This window comes from Rattus rattus, chromosome 1, assembly GCF_011064425.1.
Source record: "Rattus rattus isolate New Zealand chromosome 1, Rrattus_CSIRO_v1, whole genome shotgun sequence".
In the NCBI taxonomy this organism is placed as follows: Eukaryota; Metazoa; Chordata; class Mammalia; order Rodentia; family Muridae; genus Rattus; species Rattus rattus.
The window spans coordinates 159726386-159749392 of record NC_046154.1 but is presented as its reverse complement, the minus strand read 5'-3'; the positions used below and the strand labels follow the sequence as shown (position 1 = coordinate 159749392).

Genomic DNA, 23007 nt, shown 5'->3' with positions numbered 1-23007 from the left:
GCTCTGAGTGCCTGCAAAGAGAAATGGGAGAGAGCATATGTCAGCAGCTTGAGAGCACATCTAAAGATTCTAGAACAAAAAGAAATAAATGAACCCAAGAGGAGTAGAAGGCAGGAAATAATAAAACTCACGGCTGAAAACAACCAAGTTGAAACGAAAAGGACTATACAACGAATCAACAGAACCATGAGCTGGTTCTTTGAGAAAATCAACAAAATAGATAAACGTGTAGCCAGACTAACCAGAGGTCACAGAGCGTTTATCCAAATTAACAAAATCAGGTATGAAAAAGGAGATATAACAACAGAGTCTGAGGGAATTAAAAAAAAACTCATCAGATCCTACTAAAAAAGCCTATATTCAACAAAACTAGAAAATGTGGAGGAAACGGACAATTTTCTAGACAGATACCAGGTACCAAAGTTAACTCAGGAACAACAACAACAAAAAATCTAAACAACCCCATAACTCCTAAAGAAATAGAAGCAGTTATTAGAAGTCTCCCATCCAAAAGCAGTTCAGGGTTTAGTGCAGAATTCTATCAGACCTTCACAGAAGTCCTCATACCGATACTGTCCAAATTATTTCACAAAATAGAAACAGATGGAACACTACCAAATTCCTCCTGTGAAGCCACAATTACTCTTATACTTAAACCACACAAAGACCCAACAAAGAAAGAGAACTTAGGACCAATTTCCTTTATGAATACTCATGCAAAAATACTCAATAAAATTCTTGCAAACCGAATCGAAGAGCACATCAAAATGATCATCCATCATGATCAAGTAGGCTTCATCCCAGGGACGCAGGGATGGTTTAATATACAGAAATCCATCAACGTTAATCCATTATATAAACAAACACAAAGGTAAGAACCACATGATCACTTCACTAGATGTTGAGAAAGCATTTGACAAAATTCAACACCCCTTTATGATAAAAATCCTGCAAAGATCAGGAATTCACGGTCCATATCTAAACACTATGCAGCAAACCAATAACTAACATCAAACTAAATGGAGAGAAACGTGAAGCAATCCCACTAAAATCAGGGACTAGAAAAGGTTGCCCACTGTCTCCCTACTTATTCAATATAGTACTCAAAATCCTAGCCAGAGCAATCAGACAGTGAAAGGAGCTCAAAGGGAAGAAATCAAAATGTCAATATTTGAAGATGATATGATAGTATACTTAAGTGATCCCAAAGGTTCCACCGGAGAACTACTTAACCTGATCAACAACTTCGGCAAAGTGTCGGCTTATAAATTTAACTCAAACAAATCTGTAGCCTTCTGCTACTCAAAGGATAAACAGGCTGAGAGACAAATTAGGAAAATGACACCCCTCACAGTAGTTCCAACTAATATAAAATATCTTGGTGTGACTTTAACAAAGCAAGTGAAAGAACTGTATGACAAGGACTTCAAGTCTCTGAAGAAAGAAATTGAAGAAAATCTCAGCAGATGGAAAGATCTCCCATGCTCATTGATTGGCAGGATGAATATAGTAAAAATGGCCATTTTGCCAAAAGGAATCTACAGATTCAATGCCATCCCCATCAAAATTCCTACTCAATTCTTTATAGAGATAGAAAGAGCAATTTGCAAATTCATTTGGAACAACAAAAAAGCCAGGATAGTGAAACCTAGCAAAAACTACCTGCAACAATAAAAGAATTTCTGGGGGAATGAGCATTCCCTGACCTCAAGTAGTATTACACAGCCATAGTGACAAAGCCTGTATTATACTGGTACAGAGACAGGCAGGTAGATCAGTGGAATAGAATTGAGGAACCAGAAATGAACCAACACATCTGTGGTCACTTGATTTTTGACAAAGGAGCTAAAATCATCCAGTGGGAAAAAAATAGCATTTTCAACAAATGGTGCTGGTTCAACTGGGGGACAGGATGTGGAAGAATGCAAATCAATCCATTCTTATCCTCCTGAACAAAGTTTAAGTACAGGTGGATCAAGATCTACACATCAATCCAGATACACTCATAGTAATAGAAGAAACAAAAAAGTGGGGAAGAGTCTCAATCACATGGGCAGTGATGAAAATGTCCTGAACAAAACACCAATGGCTTATGTTCTAACATCAAGAATCGATAAATGAGACCTGGTAAAACTGCTAAGCTTCTGTAAGACAAAGGACACTGTCATAAGGACAAATTGGTAACCAACAGATTGGGAAAAGATCTTTACCGATCCTACATCTGATAGAGGGCTGATATCCAAAATTGCAAAGAACTCTAGAAGTTAGACTCCAGAGAGCCTAATAACCCTATTAAAAAACGGGATACAGAGGTAAACAAAGAATTCTCAGCTCAGGAGTATGGAATGGCTAAGAAGTAACTAAAGAAATGCTCTACATCCTTAGTAATCAGGGAAATGCAAATCAAAACAACCCTGAGATCCCACCTCACACCCATCATGGATAAGTTCAAGATCTCAGGTGACAGCAAATGCTGGCGAGGATATGGGGCAAGAGGAACTCTCCTCCATTGTTGGTGGGACTGCAGACTGGTACAACCATTCTGGAAATCAGTCTGGAGGTTCCTCAGAAAATTAGACATTGTACTACCTGAGGACCCAGCTATACCACACTTGGGCATATACCCAAAAGATGCTCCAACATACAACAAGGCACATACTCCACTAGAGACATAGCAGCCTTATTTATAATAGCCAGAAGCTGGAAAGATCCCAGATACCCTTCAACAGAGGAATGGATGCAGAAAATGTGGTACATCTACACAATGGAGTACTACTGAGCTATCAAAAACATTGACTTCATGAAATTCATAGACAAATGGAATGAAGTAGAAAATATCATCCTGAGTGAGGTAACCCAATCATGGAAAAACTCACATGACATGCACTCATTAATAAGTTGATATTAGCCCAAATGCTCAAATTACCCAAGATGCACAGACCACATGAAACTCAAGAAGGATGACCAAAATGCTGATGCTTCACTCCTTCTTTAAAAGGGGAAGATTACCCATAGGAGAGGTATTCTATTCTTTAGAACAGAGCCTGAAGGAATGGTCATTCAGTGTCTACCCCATATTTGGCCCATACATATACAGCCTCCAAACTAGATAAGATGGATGAAGCCAAGAAGTGCAGGCTGACAGAAACTGGATATAGAGGCACAGCCAGAGCATGTCAAATAAAGAGGCAAATGCTAGCAGCAAACCATTGAACTGAGAACTGGATCCAAGTTGGAGGAATTACAGAAAGATTGAAAGAGCTGAAGGGACTTGCAACCCCATCAAAACAACAATGCCAGCCAAGCAGAACTCCCAGAGACTAAACCACTACCCAATCACTATACATGGACTGCCCCATGGCTCCAACTGCATATGAAGCAGAGGATGGTCTCCTTGCACACGAATGGAAGGAGAAGCCCTGGGTCTTGTCAAGGCTGGACCCTCAGTTTGGGGAATGCCAGAGAGTTGGGAAAGTGGGTGGATGGGGAACGAAATACCATTATAGAAGAATGGGAGGGGTGGCATTGGAGCTTATTTCTGGGAAACCAGGAAAGTGAATGACATTTGGAATGGAAATGAAAAATATCCAATTAAAAAAAGAACAACAACAACATGGCATTTAGAGCTTAAATTTAAAAAATGCCGCAATCAGGAGACACAGAATTGTATGCCTCTGGTTTTCTTCAAATATGCTCTGGGCCCGATTCAGTTCTGGGCCCATGCTGGACCAAGCAGGTTCCTGCCACTGACTGCTCCTACATTCCTATATCCAGAGGCACTATGCAGTTTACTCTTGGGCCAGGGATGTGGGAAGAGTTGGGCAGAAGGGATGGTGTGTCCTGTGGTCTCAGGATTGTCCGCATTTCTGGGTGTTCAGCACTCTCCACCACGGGATTTTGGTGCAGGTTTCCTGATTGCTTTCATCTCCCTTATACAATGTTTATATTTCCTGGGAGATATTATAGAAAAATTGATGTTTATCCCATTAATTTGTTTAACATTCTCATCCACAGAAGAGTATAATTTAGTGGTAACTAAATATTTAAAAACAAGTATATACAATGGGTAATTTTTGCATGATGAACTTGGAAACACAGTCTACAGTGAAAGTATAATTGCCTTTGTATCTCAGTCTGACTGGGAAGTGATTATGATGCCCAGTCCCCATGAGAATGCAGAGATCCATCCCTGCCTGATAGCTGTGGGACATCAGATGGTGAAACCACACCTCAATAAAGAAAGTTCTTAAGAGTTGAGAGTTTGAGATCACTCTTTTATTCACCAAAATACATCAATAGTATCCAGATGCAGGTAGTCAATATATACAGTTTGTATCCTTATCAAAATAGCAAATCAAATGAATGAACAAAACAACAACGAATAAATAACAAAACTTCAAATGAATATAAGGAAAACCAAATAACCAAAGTAATCAAAAGTCAAACCAAAATGTAAACAGAGGAATTGTCCTAAGCATTCTTTTGATGCTCCTTTGCAGAATTGACTTATAGCCAATGGCTTGCCTTGGAAACACAGTAGACAAGCAGTTACTGATGGTAATAATCTTTTCAAGGGGAATGTAAGTAGGTCGGCCTTGTTGGAGTGAGGGTATGAAGGACAAAGCCATCCAATACTGAGTATAAAACATATGACAGTCTTTGACTCAAAGTTTTTCCAATGTTGTGGACTGATTTCCATGAAACTCTTCTGGGTGACCCTTCAGGACAAGTACAAATGTACATGTGCACACTCTTCCTAGATGCCCAGCAGCTCTTGATTGATGTGCATCAGCTCTTCTCTGAGTCCTTCCAAATGTGCACGCTTGCTGGGGAGAGCCGAGATGAAAGTATGGCCTATTCAATCCAAAGAAATCAAACTAAAGTAGGAAAATGCAGCCCACAACTGCTATGGACATTAAGGATGCGATGTAATAGTGGTGTATTTGTTGTGCACACTTAGACTCCTCCTGTGGCACTGCTCTCCAAGGGAGATCTTGTTCTGGTCTATGCCATGTTCGAGTTTCGCTGGAGAATTTTAGACCTAGCAGAGCAAGGGAAAAAAGGTTTAGTGAGGGTTTGTTGATTCAGCTCTCCCTCTTACGTCAGCTCTATTCGGTTGGACAATCCAGCATTACCTGTCAACTGAGGTCATTTCCTGCATCCCCAAGTGTCATAGAGTAAATGGGCTTCGATTTATATATCAGCTTTTAAAAACTGCTAGAAATTGAACTGTGGACTACGCACAGTACTGGAATCAAAAGAAAAATGAGCATATTTTTTCACTGGTCCAGGTATATTATATTGAATAACAACATTGTGGCTATGTCTGAATCTGAGTTCAAGAGAGATATGAGCAACCTAGAATACCATGTGGATGTCTTATGGAGAACCTGCTCAGAATTGAAGTGAAGGTTCAGATTATTTTTGCAGTGATGGAACCTGCCTAGGTTCCATTTGTAACCACTGTATCTGGAAATACACAGAGAAACCATCTCACATCAAAACCATGGGCACTGCATACATCCTGTAATCACTGAGAATGGGCTCCCAGTGTACACACTGAGCATTAAAGGTGATGGTGGTGTACAAACAGAACAGAACCCCTGTATGTGTATAGTCATTGTAAGGCAATTTGTGAGAGAACAGAAAAGAAAATGTCCTCAGAGTTTACCACAGAGGTAAGAGGAAGAAGAAGTAGAAAATACCAAGAAATCTTGAAGATCACATATATTGCATCATGGACAAAATTCATATAAACTGTACCAGAATAATACTCTGAGTAGTTCTTTAGCTGACTGAGGCTGAAACCACGTAGGTGGTCAGTCACCCACAAAGGATAGTTATATAGGACAGGAAATCCAACTGGCTTCTGCCAGCCTATGTTCCTACCTGATCTCAAAGATGTCACAATTCTTCTACACTGTTTCTCCCAAGTCACTTTCCTGGGTGATCAGTTCTCTCTGCTTCAGAGTGTCCTGCATTGTTTCCTCTAATCCTTCCTTATTCTGGTCATTAGATGAGTGTACTGTCAATGGAGGCATGTGTGCCTGTGTGCACATACAAACACACACAGACACACAGAAACACTAATACACACTCCCAAACACACAACACATGTGTGTTCACACAATATAAGCATAGTACATTGCAGTCAAGTGTTTACTTTCTGAGGTAACCCTTAATATAAAGACCCCCTAGGATTCTCTGAAGGCATAAAAACAAATGTTGAGTGGGATATGTACATAGCAGGCATAGCCTATAAACAACTCAGTCAGTGTTGTGCTGTCCTCCCATAAACCAACATAGAATCATGGTTCTTGCCTTATTCCCCAATCTGGCTTAGCTCGTTCCCAAGGCTGTGTAGAGCAGGCTTGTTTCCCAGAAAGGATCGTATGTTGGTGGTGGATTAGACTCTTGTTCTTGGTCACTGTTTCAGACTTGCCCCAAAGTGTGCAGCTTCTTCTAATAGCAGCTCTCTTTACCTTAACTTGACTGGCTTCGTGCCCAAGGCTATTGGAACACAATCATAGGAAATCTCCATACCCAGGATACAAATGAACAGTTTTTCTCCCCATAATGTGATTGTGTCACAGATACTTTGAGTAAGTAAGTAAATGCTTGCATGGATTATCTTACACTGAGTCATAATCCATGGAATGGCCCCACCGTATAGTACATTTTCACTCCCTTAGCTGATGGACGTCTGGACAGACTCTCCTTCAGGGCTGCTCAGGGACCACCACAGCACTGATGAGTCCTAGTTGCTCTGTTGACACCTACTTCTTGTTCTGTAATCTTTGGGTCAACCAAAACTTCTGTTCCAATTTCTGTACATGGCTTCTCATAGGCCTACCTGTTCTTATACTACCAGACCTGTCTTAAGATCCTCATTCCTCCTATCCCGCACTGAGGCTGACTTTAACTCAGAGAAAATGATGTTGATTAACAGCCCTTGCAGAATGCTACACAGATAACACAGGGGATGCTTTAGGTTATTTGTGCATCTAAAGCTGCTCCTGAACCTGCCCTGTTCTTGCACCACAGCACAGCTATGGGACTTCTGCTGGATGCCGATACAACTCCATGCAACTCAATTTCTCAGTGAATACAATCCAAGCCAGACTCCAAGATGAAGTTGTACTGTGCCAAGGTAGCTGGAAAGAAATGGGAGCAGGCAATGTGGAAAACAACCTTGGAGAAGACACAGTGAGTGACATAACCTTCTGTCCCGCGCTATTGTCTCGCCAGCAAGAACACACGCGTGGACACATGGATCCTTCTACAGCAAAGCGTTTATTGCATCTTAAAGAGGAGGACCCCAAGCCCCAGAATGATGCGGCTTATATACACCCTAGCGCACATCCACACCTGATTGGTCGCTACCATGATCTCATAGGCACGCCCGAATGGGCAAAGATCTGGCATGAACACACTCTTGCACATGCACACACAGTCGGGCTGGCTGGCGGCGGAAGCCAGCGCCATCTTGTAATGGTGAATGCTATCCCGGCTTTCCACGTGGGGCGCAGTGGAAGCCAGCGCCATCTTGTGGTGGCAAATGTTATTGCAGCTTTCCACATCTCCCCCTTTTTGTTTTACTAGTATGAGGCTGGTCTAGGCCTCTGCAGTTACGTCCATCTGCTGTGGCTCCTGTCTTAGGTCGTTCCTCTATGTCACAGCCTTATCCGTCGTAGGGTAACCCTATTGCCACCAGGCCCCGTGTCTTAGATTGGTCTGTGCATGAGGAAAGTTGCCCGTCTCTGGATACCGCAGTGCTGTGTGACAGTAACTGCTAAACGACCTAGGGCGAAGTCTACAAAAAAGGCCAGCCAGAAAATGAGTTAGTGGGGAAATCATGATCACCCTATCACGTGCAATGAGGAAACCTCAGCGATGTAGAAGGGCTGATCAAAGAATCATTGAGTCTCTCTCATCCCAGTGCAATGGATCCACAAATCCATGGGGTGTAAGAGCAGAGAACTCAGATGCCGACTAATTCCTGAGCATAGATAACCAAATTCCAGGGGAGGCCCCTTGTTCAATGGCCACAAGTGCTTGAGTGATAACGACCTTGTCACGTTTCTGTTGAGATCTGAGTTTGCAAACCAACCATAGCATGAACACTAATCCACAGCATAGGGCTGCACCAAACAGAGCCATCCCCACCCATTCTTTGAAGTACTAGGAATCCAAATCCAAAGAGGCAATGCAAGGGCTAGAGGTAGTTTCCGAGGTATCCATCCGGGAGTCATTTCTAGGCGTCAGAATTCTCCGTGTCAGTCGTTCCGGTAGCCAGAATGGGTTGTCTTCTTCCTGCAGGAAAACACAAACAGCTCCCCTGGATCTTATTAAAATAGGATCTGGGCCTTTCCATAGACCAGTCAAAACATCTTTCCATTTTACCATCTCTTTTGGTCTATCATGCTCTGAACAGTGACATTCGGCCTTGGGCATCAAGATTTAAAAAATTAAGGGTGAATAGTGCCATGGAAACAGCTACTCTTGGTATTGAGGGTAGAGCCTCCTCGACTCCCCCTTTTTGTTTAATTAAATAGGATTTGAGAGTGCAATGGGCACGTTCTACAATGCCCTGTCCCTGAGGATTATACGGGAGACCAGTCAGATGAGTCACATCCATCTGGCAGCAGAACTGTTGAAATTTTTGAGAAGTATAAGCTGGTCCATTGTCTGTCTTAAGGAGTTTGGGTTTACCCCAAGCACTCCATGCCTCCAGGCAATGTTGAATTTCATGTGAGGCCTTTTCCCCTGTTAGAGGTGTAGCAAACATGATGCCAGAGCATGTATCAATAGAAACATGCAGATACTGAAGTCTTCCAAAAGAAGGGATATGAGTAACATCCATTTGCCAGACCTGTAGCGGTCGGATTCCTCGTGGATTAACTCCCACATGGGGTACAGGCAGGAATTGACAACAATTTTGACATTGGGTAACTATCTCCCTAGCTTCTTTTCTAGTCAAAGCAAATCGGTGGCGTAAAGTTTCACATGAAATTGTCTGTGAAATTCTTTTGCTACATCTAATTGGGGGGACAAGGCAACCACAATCTCTCTTGTAGCTTGGTCTGCTAGGTCATTTCCGCGGGACATTGGACCAGGAAGGCCCGAGCGAGCTTTAATATGTGTTATAAATACAGGGGATCTCCTGCCGAGAAGGGTAGATTGAATTTGTTGAAAATTTTGAGCAAGTTTGCTGGAAGGCCTGATTAATCCAGCCACCTCAAGAACCTTAACTGCATTAACCACATAGGAGGAATCTGACACAATGTTAAGCAGGCCTGGGAAGGCCTCGAGGACCTCCAGCGCCACTAAACATTCCACAATTTGAGGTGAGGTTTCATTATACTGCTTAGATACTACCTTATTATTGACCACATGAGCACCTACACCAGGTTTTGACCCATCTGTATACACTACAATCCCATCAACAAGTGGTTCCTGAGACATCATGTATGGGAACACAATGGCTTGGCTTAAAGCAAATTGTAGGATCGGGTGTTTTGGATAATGATTGTCAATCTGTCCAGCAAAAGAAGTAACTAACACTGCCCAAGCATTTGAGGTAGCAGCTAATGTTTGAACCTGAATGGCTGTGTATGGTACTATCAAAATTTTGGGTTCTTTCCCAAAATGAGTAATAGCTGCCTTCAACCCTCAGAGTGCAAGCTGGGCAACCGCATCGGGATACCAGTCAATAATCTTAGTAGGAGATGCATTGGGATGGATCCATAATAAAGGCCCATCCTGCCACAAGACAGCTGTTGGTAATTGCATAGTTTTGAAAACACACAAATCAAAAGGCTTGGTTTCATCAATGCGCTGTAATTGAGCATCCTGTAAGGCACTTTCTACAACTTGTAAGGCCTGGTTTGCTGCTGGCGTCAATGCTCTCGGAGAGGAGATATGAGAGTCCCCTTCCAAAATATCAAATAAAGGTTTCAACTCAGCAGAGGAAATCTTTAAAAATGGTCTCAGCCAATTTATATCTCCCAATAATTTTTGGAAATCATTTAAGGTATCTAAATGATCTCTGCGAATCTCTAATTTCTGGGGAACTATTTTTTCAGGATAAATGACCGATCCCAGAAATAAGCCCATTTCTGCAATTTGAACCTTTTCTGTAGCGACTTGTAGTCCCCATTGTCCCAATGTTTTGATTAAGATGGGATATGAGGTCTGTAAGGTTGTTAAATCTCTATCACACATAAGAATATCATCCATGTAATGAACCAAAAGCAAAGATGGAAATCGCTTCCTTATAGGTTCAAGGGCTAGTTGTACATATAGTTGGCACATAGTGGGGCTATTGGACATGCCTTGAGGCAGGACCTTCCACTGAAATCTCTTATCAGGTTCAAGATGATTAACAGCTGGTATAGTAAATGCAAACCTCTGTCTGTCTTGTGGACACAAGGGGATGGAAAAGAAACAATCCTTAATATCTATAATTATTATCTTCCATTGCTTAGGTAAGGCGGAGAGCAAGGGTAGGCCTCGTTGGATCGAGCCAAATAAACACATCTGTGCATTAATGGCCCTCAAATCATGGAGAAGTCTCCACTTTCCTGATTTTTTCTTTATCACAAAAATAGGAGTATCCATGGTGAAATGGAAGGTTCTAAATGACCGAGCTGTAATTGTTCATTAACCAACTTAGTGGCAGCTTCCAATTTTTCAGAGGATAGAGGCCATTGAGGAATCCATGTAGCTTCCTTTGTGAGCCAGGGTATGGGCATAGAACCCTCAACGGCCCCTAGGAAAAACCCAGGCCCTGCCTTCCTACATTACCTTCTTATGGGACTGGTTCTAATTTTCCTTGTTCCGTTTTTCCTAATCCCTTCCCTTCCTTGTAACCCATTCTCTTCATAATCTCAACAGCTTGTTGAGAGTACTCGTTGGTCAATGTCAGTCCTAGACCCTGTAAGATATCCCTCCCCCAAAGGTTAACAGGAAAAGGGAGGACATAAGGAATGAACCTTCCTGATTGGCCTTCTGGAGCATGCCAGATCAAGGAGCGTGAGCTGATAGTGGGGCTGGCCTCATACCCTAGTCCTTGTAAGGAATAGGATGATTGAGTGACAGGCCATGCCTTAGGCCACCAACTAGAGGAGATAATGCTCTTATCAGCCCCTGTATCTAGAATCCCCGTAAAAGTTTTCCCTTCTATATTCAACTCTAAAGAGGGTCTGGAATTAAGGTCCATCATTAAATAAGCAGAATCAGTCCCGGAAGAGCCAAACTTCGCGGTGCCTCTAGAGACCCCGGAAGAAGGAAAATGATCATGTAAGCTTGGAAGGATAATCAACTGAGCAATCCTGTCACCTGAGGAGATGGGAAAAAATGCCTTGAGGGTAAGAGCAGAGAACTTGAAGTTCTCCCGTGTAATCTTGATCTATTATTCCAGGGTGAACAATAAGTCCCTTTAAGGTTAAGGAGGATCGACCCAAAATAAGGCCGACACTTCCCACGGGTAAGGGGCCTTTGTAGTCAGTGGGGACAGGTTGCACACCCATCAGTGGCATTAGCATGAATTGGGTGGTGGAACGGAGGTCCACTCCTGCTGAGCCTTTTGTAGCTCTGTGAACCGTGGTGTCCGTTTGTTGTGAGCTGGAGTCCCATATGTTTTGGGGCCCTGAGACTTGGGGCCCAGATACCGGTTTTATGGAGTGTTTTCACCCCCTTCTGCCTGGGGAGGTCTGGGCTGAATAAGCCTGCCTCTGATATCTTTAACTGAGCAACACTCACTAGCCCAATGATAGCCTTTCCCACTTAGTACACAGTCCTGGTGCTCTCCTCTTTGTGAGGGCCTGACACTCCTTTTTCAGATGTCCTGGTTTGCCACAGTTATAGCAGACCCTGCGATCACCTGTACCTGAGCGCTTTTGGCCCTGTAGGATAGCAGCTGCGAGGCCAGCATTAGTAAGCGGGCCTCCAAGTTCTCGGCAAACTCTCAGCCAGTCCTGTAACCCTTTGCTCTTCCTAGGTGTAATAGCTGCTCTGTATTCCTGTGTGGCTTGCTCATAGACCAACTGTTCCACTAAAGGCCTTGCCTGTTTAGGGTCTCCAAATATCCTGCCTGCTGCCTCTGTCATCCAGCCAAGAAGTCTGAGAATGGCTCCTGGGGACTTTGTATAATTCGCGTTAAGTGTCCCCTGGACTCTCCCTTCTTGGAAACTGCCTTTCATGCCTTAAGGCGGCAGCAGAGATTTGAGCATATGTTCCCTGTCCTAGTTTGTTTGATTATTGGCATACTGCCCTTGTCCTGTTAGCAGATCAAGTGTCCAATCTCTCTGATCGCCTTCAGCAATGGCATTGACTTTGGCCTGTGCCTGAGAGGTGTCATACCACAAGGCTTTCCATTCCATATATTGTCCCATATTAGGGAGCGCAGCCTTCACTGTTGTCTGCCAGTCTCCTGGAGTCATGGCCAGAGTGGCAAGCCTCTCGACTTGAGCAATAGTAAAATTGGCACTAACTCCATAGTTACGGACCGACTCGGCAAGTTCCTTAATTTGAACATATTCTACTGGTGCGTGAACACGGCCTCCATCAGCAGCCTCAAACACCGGAAATGCCTGCTGTATCTTTTTCTGTTCCTCTTTAGTGAGGAAGGAATCTGACTGAAATCTCTCCATATAAGATGGAGGGGCACTGGGGCTTATAGGCCGGGAAACCACATGGTTTCCACCTCCCACTTTCTTCTGTTTTTTACCCAAGCTGTTAGCTCGTTGTTCATCTGGGTGGTATCTTTCTTCTTCATAGCGAGCTGCCTCATCTTCTAAATCCTCTTCCTCGGAGGAGCTAAGCTCGTCTGTTTCTGAACTATCAAGCCCCAAAGCCTCCAACTCCTTTACCGGATAAAGGCTTTTCCTTTTCAGAGCTTTCTCCTCCTTTCCCTGTTTCTCTCCCGGGGCGTTCTTTCCCCTATCTCTCACTTCCTCGGATCTAAAGTCTTTGGAAGGGCCTGTTTTCTTACGTGCACCTTTTCTCTTTGAGCTCTTTAATCTTTCATCCCGCTCTGTTTCTGACATGCTGTCCCGTAACTCCCCTAGCACTCTCTGTCCTGCTATCACTGTTGGGCGGCATTTCCCATCTTCTAGGCACGACTTCTGACTGTGCCTAGAGGCAGCCGCAAAATCAAAAACCAAAAGAGAAAGAATGAGGGCTGCTAAAATGATAACAAAAGCCTCCGCCGCATCTTCTAATGGGGAGAGAAGTGAAAAGATCAAGACCAAACATGTCTCTCAGACCTTACCCGCGTCCTGCAGCTTTTGGATTCTCTCCATGACGGAGGGTCCCTCGGCCCTGGCGATGGCGTGGGCGTTTCTGCGGTTTTGCACCAGATGTCCCGCTCGTCTCCGCCAGCAAGAACGCACGCATGACACACGGATCCTTCTGCAGCAAAGCATTTATTGCATCTTAAAGAGGAGGACCCCGAGCCCCAGAATGGCGCGGCTTATATACACCCTAGCGCGGCGCATCCACACCTGATTGGTCGCTTACCCATGATCTAAATAGGCACGCCCCAGAGTGGGCAAAGACCTGGCATGAACACACTCTTGCACATGTGCACACAGTCGGGCTGGCGGCGGCGAAGCCAGCGCCATCTTGTAATGGTGAATGCCATCCCGGCTTTCCACGTGGGGCGCCCAGTGGAAGCCAGCACCACCTTGTAGTGGCGAATGTTATTTCGGCTTTCCACAACCTTCCAGTGGGCTTTCACAATTCACAAAGGACAAAGAAGGGATATAAACTCATGGATTTTATAGAGAAGCCTCCCCCTTACCTCCATGTACTCCATTCCTTTAATGTGCTCCAAAGGATTTCAATGCAGATTGGTAGGTTTGCCCCTAATACCTTTAAAATTGAACTTTACAAGTGCTTTTGTGTCCTTTTGCTGTACAGAGCTAGGTGGAGAGGCCGAAATGATTGGGCTGCTGTATTTGATGTTTCATGATGCAAAGTGAACTCTCAGAGTGGTTTTCTCAGTAAACTTGGAAATAGGCAACACAGTTATATTTTTGCACAAACTAAAACACAAATACACACACACACACACGCACACACACACACAAACACACACACACTAAGGAAAACATACCTTTTATCCAGCAGGTTTTCTGTTGAATGAAGAATTAGTGGGAGCTATGTTATGTACAAGTCTCTTACAGTCAAGCAGGCTGTGCTGCCCTGGCCTGTACTTATTTCCACTTCAGGAAATCTTGCTATGCAGATACTTGCTGGACCTACAAATAAGTTACAAACTCTGCACAGATAACCTAAACAACACATCACCAAATTCCCAAGACAGAAGAAAAGCCTCCAGCAAGCTCCATGTTGACTCATCATAGGCCCCTCACTAAAACTACCCTGCTTCCCTCATAGAAGACCTTGGAAGCATCAGAAGAAGACAGTGACTCATGGTCAGTACCCAGGAACTTTTCATCACATTATAGTTCGTGTGATATTAAAACAACCTCAACATCAGTCAGAAGGAGGCTAAAGAAAAGGCTACAGTGACTTTGCTGAAATGCTGCACCCTGTACAACACTGAGAGGGAATGTATCCTAAAAGAATGCCGTGCCCATGATATAGTCAGCAAAGCAATGTCAGCAGAGGGATGCACTATAGGATTCCATGCACAATCATGGTTAAGGCAATAAGACAGACCAGAATCTTCCAGGGGGATACCTCTATTAAGGTAAAGTGACAAAATCTAATCCTTACTTTTAAAATAGCTGAATGGTTTAAGAATGTGTTGAGACAAATAACAGAGGTGGCACCACCTGGAACTGGACAGGTGATGCAAAGACTGCTGACCAGCACAAAACAGGAAGATTTAGGTTTGTTGAGAGACCTAGGCTCAAAGGACTAAGTTAGAGAATGACTGGACAAAATTGTATGTCATTAACTGGCCTCCCCGAATAACCACAAATTACAGGTCACCACAGCAATGCATACACACACACACACACACACACACACACACACACACACACACACACACACACGAAAAACCATAAGTCGGCAGAAAACAAAGAAGATTCCATCATGCTGGAGGAAGATCATAATATAGATTATTCAAAGCAGGTATTTTAAGAGAGAATCACTAACTCAGCTAATTTTCCCTAGAGGAATAAAAAGGCCTAGATAGCACTCTTCTTGGTCAGAATGTGGGGTATATATGGAGAACTTTGTTCTTGAAGTCTCAAATCTCTCATGCCTATCCTCACCTTTTGAAACCCTTTTCCACATCCCTGCTCTTCTAACCAACTTCAGAGTATAAGATGCAGATATGAAATGTCCAGCAGCACTCAAACAAAATAGGACTGACATGCTGCTACTCAGGTTCTGTCAGGTACCCAAGATGTATGAAGCATGAAGAGACCATCTTCTTATATAGGGAAAAGGGGATAGAAAGAACAAAAGGCACCAAAAGATGACAATGAGAACCATTTATTTGGCATTTCCACCAGGCTCTCCTCCTTGCAAACTACTTACTTCCTGGAATCTCACAAGATCCCTGTAAAGCAAATGAACTACAGGCATTTGCTTCATCCCTCAAAGCTCTGTGCTAGTCCAAAGAGGGGCTCCCACATAGGACCCTCCACACATAAAGGCATGTAGTGCTGTGATGTAGTCAGCCTACCTCCCATAATAAACTGCAGATTCTAGAATAGCAGGGGCATTTGCTTTCCAAATATGCAGTTTCTTCAAAAAGGCTACCCCCACAGAAAGCCTTGTAAACGATCACATAAATGAACACTTGGATGAGACATAGGTCAGGACATGGATCAGTCAATGGACAGTTACATTCGTTTGTCTGTGTTTGTGGTTAGACATGAGGGCAACCCGACCTTGAGGTCTAACCCTACCTGCTGTTGCTTGGCTCTGGGGTCACAGATGTTCATTCTGGCCTCTTCACAGAGCCTCTTTGCCTCCACACAGGATGCTTGCAGAACAGTCTGCTCCACCAGCAGTTTTTTGTTCTCATTCAGCAAAATCCTTATATTGTTCTTCTATGGAGTCCGTTCACACAGGAGCTGGAAGTGCCTGATGCTGAACCATAAACAAAAAGTGGTAAATCCCAGCCAGCCTCTATCTGCCTGTCTCTCCTGCAGGTACAATCATCCCTTCAAGGGCCCTCATCCTCCGACATCCCCAGACTAGAGCCACAGTATACATGTTAGCACCAATTAAAGGCAGTCAAATCCAGAGTCCAAATTCAATATGAATCAAAGTACTTCTGAAAATCCTGACACTGAGTGTTTATATAAATCAAGGAAGAAGAAATGGTACATATGGGAGCTTATATGTCCATGGTATGCTAAAACCACCTGCAGGTAGAGGGCAAATCCCCTCTGAGGGTGATAGAAGACCCAATAGCTATACAATCTTTCCATGTGTTTCTCATGGATCATAAATCTTTAAATCTCATGTCAGAGTCCTAGAGGTTCAGAGTTGATTGATATTCCCACCATGGTGCAAATCTTTTCTATCTAGAGAATCCTTAATGTGAAAATAACAATCGGAGGGCCTTCTACACTCTTCATATGTAGGACAACTGAGTCCAAGAGTTACAAATCCAAGACCCTTGCCACGAGGCAGGCTTCCTGTTAAGAGTTAGACACTGCACCAGAGCTTCCAGGGACTAAGCCACTACCTAAAGACTATACATGGACTGACCCTGGACTCTGACCTCATAGGTAGCAATGAATATCCTAGTAAGAGCACCAGTGGAAGGGGAAGCCCTGGGTCCTGCTAAGACTGAACCCCCAGTGAACTAGACTGTCAGGGGGAGGGCGGCAATGGGGGGAGGGTGGGGAGGGGAACACTCATAAGGAAGGGGGGGAGGGAAGGGGATGTTTGCCCGGAAACCGGGAAAGGGAATAACACTCGAAATGTACATAAGAAATACTCAAGTTAATAAAAAAAAAAAGAGTTAGACACTGCAGAACCAGAGCCCTGACTTTTTTTCAAAGTCATAGCTGGACAGAAGCATTCCCTGCCAAGTGCTGGGGTTTCATCTCTGTCAGTGACTCACTGTAGGAATTGTTCTCTTGTATGAGCTCCTTGTACTTCTCCATGGAGTCACATATTGAGTTGTTCATTTAATGCACAGCCATCATTCTCATCCCATGTTCAGATTGAAGTATTGGCAATTGAACATCCAGCCTGTGTTAGGGCATGGCCCATGGAAAAAAATAACCATCTGAGCTCATGAACTCAGAATTAGATGAAATGTAAATAAAAAATATCCAATAAAAAATTAAAATTTAAGGAATGGGGGTGAGGGAAGCATGTGGTAATCTCTAAGACCAGAGCAAAAACACAACAGTGAAACCCCAAGCACGATTCTTCCATAGAAAATATTTCTATGCAAATAAGCAAACATTTATTTTGAAATAAGGACTCCTTAAAAATCTGGGGAGATATGGCTCTGCAGACTCTCTGTATAGGAATGGGCAGAGCCTGAGAACTGCCTGCTTGGGAATTACAAGTATCAAGGGTTTGTTTCCAAAGCGACTGTTTCTAGGTCACAATAAACCATTCATAGATAGCTAAAAAAATGAAAAGTAAAAAAATAAATAAAGTTCAAATTGGGCAAAAAAAAAATAGGTGAAATCAGACTGTTCTCTGTATTACTTAAACCCAGTATATATCACAGACTTGCTCCTTTGAACTGGGTCCTATTGGTGCTGATTAAACTTATTATCCTGGGTACAGGACAATAGAGCCAGGGTACCAATTGGAGGGAGCTGACCTTCAAGAGTTGGCCAGGTGAGCATGAAGGCATTGACTAGTTCTGTAAGAAGTTTCCTCAAGTTTGTGCCACAACCTTAGGTCCAACAGAAAGTGGTAATGACATTTCTTTTGTTTTGAAAGCAGGGATTCTCAATCATTGTTTCCTATCGTTACATGAATTCCCAGAGGGCATAAATACTTTTGACAGGGCAGAGGATTTATAACATCTCCTTCCCTCCAGAGAGTCCTATCTTCCACCAAGGTAAATAGAAGGTGCAAAGTGCTCTATTGATCAATGTGGGCCTCCACAGACTCATCACTATCATGACCTATAAACTGTTCATCAAACAAATCCTCAGAGCCCATCAAAGGTCCCCAGAAGTCCTGATCCTGAGCAAAACACTCACAAATACTTTCACATACATATATACCAACCCATATACAAGTACAATTAGAATGCCAACTATATCCAGGGAGGTGCCTTAGAATCAGCGAACAATGAACAGATTCAGGGTAAAAGAGTGATGACATGCAGGCATTTCATTCACACTCCTAGATGCAGCAAATGTGACCAGGTCCTTCCAGCTGTTGACAGAACCAATCCAACTCCAAGCACCTCAGGGTCAAGTACAAAAGAGCTTGACCCTAAGCCCACCGCACCTAGCTTATCTCAACAGGCCACACCTGCCAAGGCTCTTTAAAATCCAGGATGAGGAGTGAAAAACTCTCTTGATGTAAAGAAATCTTGGGTTAGCAGAGAGAGCACAAGACAGTGAACAGGTTACTGGGCATAATGACTACCTATAGTCCCAATCATCATAGATATAAAGGTCCAGGATTTGAGAAAGTCCATCCCTCTGGAATTTACACTTCTGGGTTTCAAATTTTAGTTCCTCCAATTTATTTAGGCGCTTCTCTTGCTTACTGATACCATTTCAGGATGATGCCTTCCTACCGAAACCTGTAGATAGATAAACACAAGTGAATTTGCATATTTGATGGCCCAGGGGAGGAAAATACCATTCTGAGTCCCAAAAAGGAGGTTGAGGAAATGGAAAGGCTGGAGACTATATGATTCCCTGAAATAGCAGAAAAGCTTTCTTCAAACTGGACTCTTAAGCTATGTCCTTCTTCCCAATCTTCACTGCCATACATAAGTCACACTCACTATTAGAGGACCCCTTGCCCTGAAAGCCATAAGCTGCCTCAGACATCCAGACACGGGACATTGTCATCTCATATCAGATGTGGTACAGGTAAATCCTGGAGTTCCTAATGCCTAGAACCATCCATCTCTAATCATGTGTGTTCAAACCCAAAGTGTCTGAGATCTTAGTTCATGACTAGGGGTGCATCCTTCCTTGTTCTTATCACCAGAGACTTATGTAACCTACAGTAATCTAGAGGATGAAGTGCTTCAACTCCCAACCATGAATGGTCCCATTGTTAATCTCACAGTGCTTCCTCCTGCATGTATTGGCACTCGAAATTACAAAGCTCCCAGAAAAAAGGCTGCAGGCTTGCCAATTCTTGGCTCTCTGTCAAACTAATCATCAGAACTCTGGACTCTTGGTCTGTCATTGAGGAATCCCAAGGTTCCTTCTTGCAAGGCCTACTCCTGGAAGGAACGTCTCAAACCTATCTCCTCAAGGACGTTCCCCAACTCTGCCCTGGACTCACCAAGCCTTCCCCAGAACGATTTCATTCTTCCTTTTTTACTAGACAGGAGGTCTGCATCCTTCTGCCTTTTTCTGGTCTCTCCTTGATCTCTACTCTCTTTTCGAACTAGCCTGAGCAGCTGGCGAAACATGCCTGTTTGTGAACCCAAAGGGAACTGAAGGAATATGCCAAAGGCAGTTGGTGTCACCACAACACTGGTGACATCCAGAAGATTCTAGTGCTGTCTTAGATAACAAGAGATTTTCCTAGGAAGGGCTTACTGATGATGTTACTGCGAGGTTCTGTGGCCTACCTGCTAACTAGCTCTCCGCAAATTGATCAGTTTCCGTAGGGGCCTTTCCCTGCAGTCTCTCATGTGACTCAGGGAAAACCCTTTGACAACCTCTACTCCAAAACTAGATATTTCTCTCTGCTTCATTGGAAGTCATCAATTCTTTTCATGGGAAGAGTTGGTTACAACCTGAATTGATAAGAGATTTTTGTTAGCACCCAAATCTCTAGGGAGCATGGATAAGGGAGATTTTTCTTAAAAATAAATCTACCACCTGAGACAATGCATGTGACAAAAATTTTGAATCCCAAGGTTTTCCCTGTTTTCTAGAGGCCAATAGCTTTCTCCTATACATTTGACTATATAAAACCTGGTAATATTTGCTTAATGGTGCAGTCCTAGACAGCTGGCATTGTTTCCATATACACATCTATGTATTTCACAAAATCAATGGTCTATAATCCTACTTTTTGCAATAATCACTCCCTTTTCTTGGGATCGTAGGGATCAACTACAGGGCATATATAAAATTATAACTTTACGTCTCTTTTATATATTAAGTTGGACATCCTCCCTTTCTCAAATATAAAAAGACAATTAAATGGGACATCAGTAAGCAAACGTCAACCTGGACCTTGTGTTACTACATTGTAACCACATAGCCATTACTTCTCAAATATCATTCTTCCTGAATTTCCAAGTCTAGGCATGAGAATATTGGGGCTGCACCAGGATCTTTTACTCGTAGCAAACATAAGAATCAGGAGGATGGGTAGGGAGTGGAATGTCCTGAGGTCAGGTTAAACCTCAATTTTAGTGGGTCTATAAGTTCAGGAGGGAGTCCATTTGGCATTGTCCTATATGGATTCTGTGTTCTTATTCTAGGTGTTGTAATGCCACCCAAATATGTGCTATAATGCCACAGAACCTCACCGATGAAAGAGTGAAAATCATGTCAGACTTTCTGGGAAGAGCTCTGCCTTTTACTACCATCTGGGGTTGTACAGCATCATGATGCAAAGTTCAAACAGAGGGCTGGAGATTGTGGACCCTTTAGAAGTTGAAGGTCTCTTCTTCTGATTAAGGCACATATTTTTCCTATGTAATTTTTCCCTTGCTCTCTCACTAATGATGGCTGACTTTTTTCCTGGCCTGAGATATATTGGAGTCCAATCTTTTGGATTACCGAAGCTTCTATTTTTGAGATGACAGGCCCAAAGGGTACTACTCCATACAGAAGGTATGAATAAGTCTCAGGGGCTGGAGTAAGTTAAAAAGTCTGTGACAACAAAGAACTGATTGAGAATCCAAGAGACAAGCTGCTCACCAAGATCATAGTTGTATGATAGTAAGAAAATGTGAATAATAAGGCATCAGGTGAAAAGATAAATTAGGAGGTCATAGGCCTAGAAGGGTTATCCTTTGCTCTCAGCAGAGCTGCCATTCTTTCAACCATTCCTCGCCCTCTGCCACAGGACCAGAGACTTCCCCAAACAACTGGCTGGCCTTGCCAAAGACCTGCCAGGGCTTCTCCCTGTAGAATAGGACATGTAGAGTCCTTGAGGACTCACCAAGAGGTCTCCTCCACACAGGTTCCTTGTTGTCAAAGGAAAATGTTCCTGCAGAATCCTGCCATGGCAGCAGGAATTTCAACTAGGCTGCTTTTAGGTCCAGCTCACTGAATGCAGGCCTGAGGCCCAGGTGTATCTGTGGAAAGTAGCAGCACACACTACCTCACAGCTCTCTCTCTCTCTCTCTCTTGGATGCAACTGCTAGAAGTGTAATAGCATTTTTATTTTTTTTTGTTTGTTTATTAGAAATACCTACAAAGCTGATTAAAGTTGCAACATGCCTTCAATTCCAGCATGCAGAATTTTGTTAAATCATTGTTGTTCCTGTTTTATGTTTGGATTTTGTTTTTAGTCCCCTCAGCAAATTTCTCTGTACCTAGACTGTTAAGCACATGCTCTGGAGGGACCTATTATTCAAGTTAGGCAAAGCTTTTGTTCTTACCAACCACTCCATAGATGATCCCATTACTTACTTTCAAATAAGAAAACAGTCATAGAGAAGTAAATTAACCTGTAACCTATCACAGAAGAAACACATCATGATTGTGGAATTGCACCCAAATCTTTTGTATTTCCTAGGGTTTTTTTTTAATTTTAACTTTTTATTGGATTTTTTGGGGGTACATTTCATTTGTTTTAAATCTCAAGGTATCCTTTATAGCTCTCCTCCCATTTACAAGGAAGAATTTCACCTGTAATTGTTACTCCAGATCGTTTGGTCAATGGCTTAGATATTACCTTGCTCTGTTTCCTTGCCTTAAGCTGTGTTAGAAGCAGGCTCAAAGGTTCAGGACTCAACAAATAATAAATTCCACTACATCTGGATCCCTAGTCTCACAGACAGGAAGGGACTGTTATTTCCATTAACTATTTAAAAAACAAACAAACAAAACAAAAACAGACGCAGTTCTTCTCAAGTATATTAAAGTGTGGATCATGGTAATATTATATAATATACCTGGCATTCATCTTTTTCCAAATCCTAAAATTTCTTTTTTTGTTCACATTTTCTTTTTTTGATTGCTTCTTAGTAATTTTTATCTTGTTTTTTTAATTTTGGTTTTTTTTTCATAGATATATTTCTTTATTTACATTTCAAATATTATTCTCTTACCTGGTTTCCGGTCCATAAGCCCCCATGTCTCCCTCCCCAATATGGACAGTCTCCCAAACCACTTCCCTTACAACTCCCCGACATTCCCCTGCACTGAGGGTCCAACCTTGTCAGCACCAAGGGCTTCCCTTCCACTGGTGCCCCAACAAGGCTATTCTCTCCTACATATGCAGGTGGAGCCCTGGGTCAGTCCATGTATAGTCTTTTGCTACTGGTTTAGTTGGTTGGCATTGTTGTTCTTATGGAATTGCAAGGACCTTCAGCTCTCTCAATCCTTCCTCTAATTCCCACAAGTGGGGTCCTGTTCTCAGTTCAGTGGTTTGCTGCTAGCACTGACCTCTTTATTTGACATACCCTGATGTATCTCTCAGGAGAGATCTATATCTGGACCCTTTCAGCAAGCACTTTTTAGCTTCATCAATCTTATCTAGTTTTGGTGGATATACATATTTACACACACACACACACACACACACACACAAATGTATGGGGGGCATGTGTTGGGCACGCTCTGAACGGTCGTTCCTTTAGTCTCTGTTTTAAACTTGGCCTCTATATCCCCTCCTATGGATATTTTTGTTCCCCCTTTTAAGGAGTGGAAGCATCCA

General features: G+C 43.0%; 1 long non-coding RNA gene and 1 pseudogene across 2 annotated transcripts; both read right to left on the bottom strand.

The window, feature by feature from the left end:
• The window catches only part of LOC116907225, a 44589-nt pseudogene extending 22370 nt beyond the window's left edge, over positions 1 to 22219 (bottom strand).
• Positions 4254 to 14762, bottom strand: LOC116907234. 2 transcript variants are annotated; one of them, XR_004388813.1, is made up of 3 exons: positions 14120 to 14762; positions 5890 to 6005; positions 4254 to 5041 (listed from the first exon to the last, which is right to left on the bottom strand). It is a non-coding gene; the product is annotated as an uncharacterized LOC116907234 (long non-coding RNA). The 2 variants fall into 2 exon arrangements; XR_004388812.1 differs by lacking the exon at positions 14120 to 14762 and having other exon boundaries at positions 5890 to 6255.
• Positions 22220 to 23007: the final 788 nt, after the last annotated feature.